General features: G+C 39.3%; 1 long non-coding RNA gene across 1 annotated transcript in view; it reads right to left on the bottom strand.

Annotated features, from left to right (window-relative positions):
* Positions 1-5,861, bottom strand: part of LOC148341616 (uncharacterized) — a 287,045-nt gene that overhangs the window by 132,869 nt on the left and 148,315 nt on the right. The gene's annotated exons all lie outside the window — the stretch shown is intronic.

Genomic DNA, 5,861 nt, shown 5'->3' with positions numbered 1-5,861 from the left:
TTCTGAAAAATCAACCCCGAGCTGGACTGGACATACAATCGCACGCGATAATCACTCAGCTACAGGGTTACATTTACCAGCCACGTGCCCAATGTCTGTCGTAAACTCAGAAATGGCCGCTAAGTGCTGTTGCTGGCGGGCCGACCATGGTTCAGTAACCTTCGACATTGCCAATGTAAGTGGCTTATGAGCCACATAAGCCTTGAAACGGCATCCTTCAAGAAGGAAACGAAAGTGGCGCGTCACAAGGTACAATAACAACAACTTTCGGTCAAAAACGCTATACATATATATATATTTGTAAATTGATGTTAGATTGTCAATAAAATATCCCTTAACTAAGCTAAATTCATAAGAAATAATATGATTTTGAGAACTACTATTGTGAGGATCTCGAAACTCAGTACTCTGTTGTGCAATTATTGATGAGATGATAAATATTTACTCATACGTTTTTTTGTAAAAAAAAAAAAAACATTATTCACATTAGCAAACCAAACACAGTTATTAATACGTACATAATATAGAAATGACAAGAAGAAGAGCGAGGGGGATTTTAAACAAAAATTCTTTGTAAATAACATAAAGCAACAGCTTTAGTATATTTACGTTACGTTTTTTTAAATAATTTTATGGTTACTTTACGTTTTTTTAATGGTTACTGTAATGTTCCGTCTTCTATCTTAAGAAGTCACGCAGGCAACGTGACGCTGCAAGCTTGTGTCTATTTATTTATTGACTTGCATTCTCGTCTATGTGCAGACACACTTGTTCGTCTGGTAACCAAAACACACGTCAGGCAATACTGCTAACTAGTGGCCAATGATATAACTGCTATCATTACATCTCCCTTTCAAACGTTAAACAATGCCTATGCCTTTTTTTAATAATTATTATTATTTTATTCTTATTATTATATTTTTGTTTTGTTATCAATTATTTTCACTTCTTATCAATATCTATCCATTTTTTATGACAACAAGCATCTCTACAACAATTTTAGCAACAATCACACAACATTAAACATTTTCAATCAGCCTGTCCGGTTGTCGTCTAACTCTTGTTGATCTTCGAAGAGGTTCAGTAATCCCAGAAATTGCTGGTGGTTGAGGTCTGTGCTCCTTCGATGTATCCACCTGCTTTGCAGCCTCAGCCGCATCAGAAGATTTCTTACAGATCCCGGGAACCTTCAGAAGTCTCCTCCTGTTCCCCCTCACTCTTTGTCCATGCTTTGTTTCCACAATGTAAGATCTCGGTCCGGCTTCGGCTTAAGGACAGTCACTTTTCTGTCCCAACAATTAGGTCCCTCGATCCTTGCAGTGTCTTTCTTAGAAAGAGGTTCCAGATGTTTTGGAGCTCTGTCATATGCAATTTTCTGTTTGAGTTTGAGCATTCTCTTCTTTTCAATCCAAATGTTGTTGTCATGTCCTTGTGGTATTTGTGGAAGCGTGGTGCGAAGCTTACGGCACATGAGTAGGTCAGCAGGCGAAGAAGCTCCCCACTCCAGAGGTGCAGCTCTGTAACTCAATAGGGCAAGGTAAGGATCAGATGCATCATCCTTGGCCTTCCTTAGCAGTCTCTTGATGATTTGCACTCCCTTCTCAGCCTGGCCATTTGCCTGTGGGTATAAAGGGCTTGAAGTGAATCCATATTGCTTTGCAAACTGTTGAAATTCTCCACAGTCAAATTGCGGACCGTTGTCACTCACAACACACTGCGGAATTCCTTGTCTTGCAAAGAACCCTTTCATGTGCACAATAATGGACTGTGCAGTGGTGCTGGTGAGTTGGGCAATCTCAGGATAGTTAGAGTAATAGTCAATGTTCATAACACAAACTTGTACGTACCCACGATGCTCCCAAAGGCAAAAGATGTATGCAGATTGTGCTCGATTGGACTTCATTATCATCACATTTCTCTCTTATTGGTGATCTATTATTATACTTCCTGCTTCCGCGACATCCGATTTGATGACGTCATTTCCGGGTACGAACTACGCTGCTTCAAAACGAAACTAAAGTTGCGTTGTACAAAAAACATTTAGAAAAATATTTAACGTTACACTTCACAGTAATTTGAATGCAATAACAGGATTTAAATGAACTACAAATTGAAAACAGAACAGCAATACTTTTCTTGCCACTCAAAAGGTAAACAGTTTGCACGCTAGTATTATGCAAAAACATTAACAGTAGGGACCCATATTGCTATTATTAAGGTTATTTCGTTAGAGCAGGGGTGTCAAACTCATTTTTGTGGACGGGCCACATCGTAGTTGTGGTTTCCCTCAGAGGGCCGGTATGACTGTGAACCCATATAAATTGAATGGAAAGCCAGTTTTGAAATCAGAAGCTCGTAAGTAATTGTTCAACAATTTTTCCATTTATTTTAAAAGGGGAGGACTGCTAACAAATAAATGGCAATATCTCATATCTCAGTGTTGTTAAAAGTGAAGAAAATATGATAGAAACAGGAAGTTGATGCAGATGATTTGCCCTTTGCGGGCCACATAAAATGAGGTTGCGGGCCAGATCTGGCCCCCGGGCCTTGAGTTTGACATGTGCGTTAAGAGTGAATTGTATGTACCTTGTTGCTTTTCATGTGCAGAATGTCACCGTGAGGGACATCTCTTGACCGCAAGAAACGTTCCAAGTCACCCTCTAAGATTATTGCCGCATCTGACGTACTGTCGTCTCTCGAACAGCCGCGCATCAGAGGCTAGGCAAGCCAAACTGACCCGGAAGTACATAAACACGTATTAAAAAAATAAATAAACGAACATTCACTATCTTTGCAAGAGAAAGCAAAGATTTTGCGAGGGAATGTGAAGTTGTTTTTTTTTCTTCCATGTCCCCTAAGGGGCTCCGGAATTTCCGAACGCCGTCAGAGGAAAAGGAGAAATAAAAAAGGAAAATCTGGATATCAGTCTGAATCGTGGCCTTTTTGCTGGACCGGTGTGGCTACACTCCTGCCATTCCAAAAACTTTGAGAGAAACTGAGACTATTCGCATTTCTCTTTCTTGTTCTTTTTTTAGTTCAACTTCGAGATCTGTTTTTCACCTTTTCACACAGCATAATGAAGGCCAGTTGAGCAAGTGGAACAAGTGATTTTATTGATGATTGTGGAAGGCAACGATTTCATAAGCACCGTTTCTTCTCACACCTTTTCCATTAACTACGATGAAAAAGACAACTGAAAAGCATAACGTTAACAAATGTTGTTCTAGGCAAAGGCAATTAATTTCATTTATAATGATTGATGTTAACACACAAAAAAACTCATCATCACTCAGAGACAATGGTTATTCTGGCACTGATCACATTGGCTTTGTGTCAATAAAAGATCTTTGCAAAATTCAATTTCATCATATTTTATTGAAAATCACATTCACGTCTTACCACAAAGAGTCGGTTCCTTCAGTTTTTTTGGTCATTTTTTAAGCTTCAAGCATCGCTGCTTTTTTCACCAACACAATTGTGTCTCTCAGTACTATGTTTAGTGGAGAATTTTTTAGCACAAACGCTGCAACTGAATGGCTTGTCTCGACTGTGTGTTCTTGTATGGCTCGTTAAATGCGACTTTTGAGAGAAACTCTTGCCACAAACTGAGCATGAAAAAGGTTTTTCTCCACTATGTGTCCTTGTGTGTTTTGTTAAATTTGACTTATCAGAGAAACTTTTGCCACAAACTAAGCAGGAAAAAGGTTTTTCTCCGTTGTGTGTTCTTGTGTGATATGTTAAACTTAACTTTTGAGAGAAACTTTTTCCGCAAACTGAGCAGGAAAAAGGATTTTCTCCACTGTGTATTCTTCTATGTTTTGTTAAAGTTGATTTTAGAGAGAATCCTTTGCCACAAACTGAGCAGGCGAAGGTTTTTTCTCCACAGTGCGTTCTTATATGTTCTGTTAAACTTGACTTTTGAGAGAAGCATTTTCCACAAACTGAGCAGGAAAAATGTTTTTCTCCAGTGTGTATTTTTATGTGACTTGTTAAATTTGACTTTACAGAAAAGCTTTTGCCACAAACTGAGCAGGAAAAGTTTTTTTCTCCAGTGTGTGTTTTTATGTGACTTGTTAAATTTGACTTTCCAGAAAAGCTTTTGCCACAAACTGAGCAGGAAAAAGGTTTTTCTCCACTGTGAGTTCTTGTGTGGCTTGTTAACGTTGACTTTACAGAGAAGCATTTTCCACAAACTGAGCAGGAAAAAGGTTTTTCTCCACTGTGCGTTCTTGTGTGGATTGTTAAACTTGAATTTTGAGAGAAGCTTTTACCACAAACTGAGCAGGAAAAAGGTTTTTCTCCAGTGTGTAATCGTGTATGTGTTTTTAAATTTGACTTTAAAGAAAAGCTTTTGCTACAAACTGAGCAGCGAAAAGATGCTTCTCCACTGTGTGTTCTTGTGTGAATTGTCAAATGAAACTTTCGAGAGAAAATTTTGCCACAAATTGAGCAAAATAGAGGTTTTTCTTTACCGTGGTTTCTTGTGTGCCGTTTTAAAGACAACTTTGAGGTTAATGAGTCAGTGTGACATGCCCTTTCAGTTTTGGCTTGCCCATCATCATCATCGTCTGATAATGTGTCCTCATTATGTACTTGTGATGGTCCCCAGTGGTCTTCATCACCTTCTGTTGTCACGTGATGACTTGAGCTGCTGCTTGGAGGCCCCGCCCCTCTTTTGTCCTCATTCTCATCCTTTTTTTCATCTTCAGTCTTTATCGGGTCAAAGTTCACTGATGACTGGTTAATCTCCTCCTCCTCCTCCTCCTTTTTGATGTGAGTCAAGTCTGGCTCCTCTTTCACAGGACAGAAATATTTTTCACTAACGTCTGCAGGACACAAAAAGATGAACACAGATTTGGTTTGGTCAATTCATTCCGATTCAGATCAACCCACTCGTGTACAAACCTGCTTTGAGTGGCACAACACGAGGCTGCTTGCAAACTTCGTCCAGCAGTTGAAGATGTTGCTCGTTCTCTTCTTTTATTGCACAAAGGTCCTCTTTGTACTTGGGTGTCGTTCTCGCACACATTTTCAAATGATAATTCCAATAATTCCGATCTCTGCTCGTCGATGAGTCATGTGCCTCTTTTCGTTAGCGGCTAGCTAGCTAACAAGCTAAGCTAACTACGCCGAAAAGCATCAACGCGCGAAGATGAGGTTATCGGGACACAAAGACTTAATGAATTATGTCGAAGTCCTTTAGAGTAGCACTGGACATCCTGTGTGAAAATTACAGTCAGTTCCACACTAAATCAGAAGAATTTAGCGGTGGGTGTTTTTGTTCCGGTGTGGACGGGTCGGTGGATGTGGTCGAAGACCTTCGGAAGCTGCGCGCTTGCTTATGACGTCATGCTTTAAGCGCGTATTTTCCAAATATATTTCTTTGCCTCTGTGTTTGTTTTTACCCCTGGCCGTTCTATTTTAATATATATTTTATATAATATTTTAATTCGGTTGATATTTTTGTTTTTACAAAATAACTAAATTAACGCCGCATTGACGAGTCAGCTCCGACGTCACTTCCGCCTATTTCCCGAAAAGCCGCTGCTGCTCCAGCAGTGGGACGTTTACGTTTCTCCGACCGAATTTACAACAATGCTGTGGTTCACTCGGGCTGCAAGATTGTATGAATATAATGTCTGCATATAGTGTGAAATATTTCTCAATCTAGTATTTCCAAGTTTTCCCTCCGACAATTGACGTGACTTCTTCGACAGGCACACAGAGTATGATGTAAATATACTTTATTATTTTGTAATTGTTTTTATTTAGTAACTCAGAACACACAAATGTAACACACAGGGGTGACAAACATGCAGTCAAAGAAATATAGTACATAAATATATTATAACGCCTGACGT

Source organism: Idiotropiscis lumnitzeri, chromosome 2, assembly GCF_059441095.1.
Source record: "Idiotropiscis lumnitzeri isolate Australia: NSW breed Sydney's pygmy pipehorse chromosome 2, RoL_Ilum_1.0, whole genome shotgun sequence".
Lineage (NCBI taxonomy): Eukaryota > Metazoa > Chordata > Actinopteri > Syngnathiformes > Syngnathidae > Idiotropiscis > Idiotropiscis lumnitzeri.
This window is presented reverse-complemented; position numbering and strand designations above follow the sequence as displayed.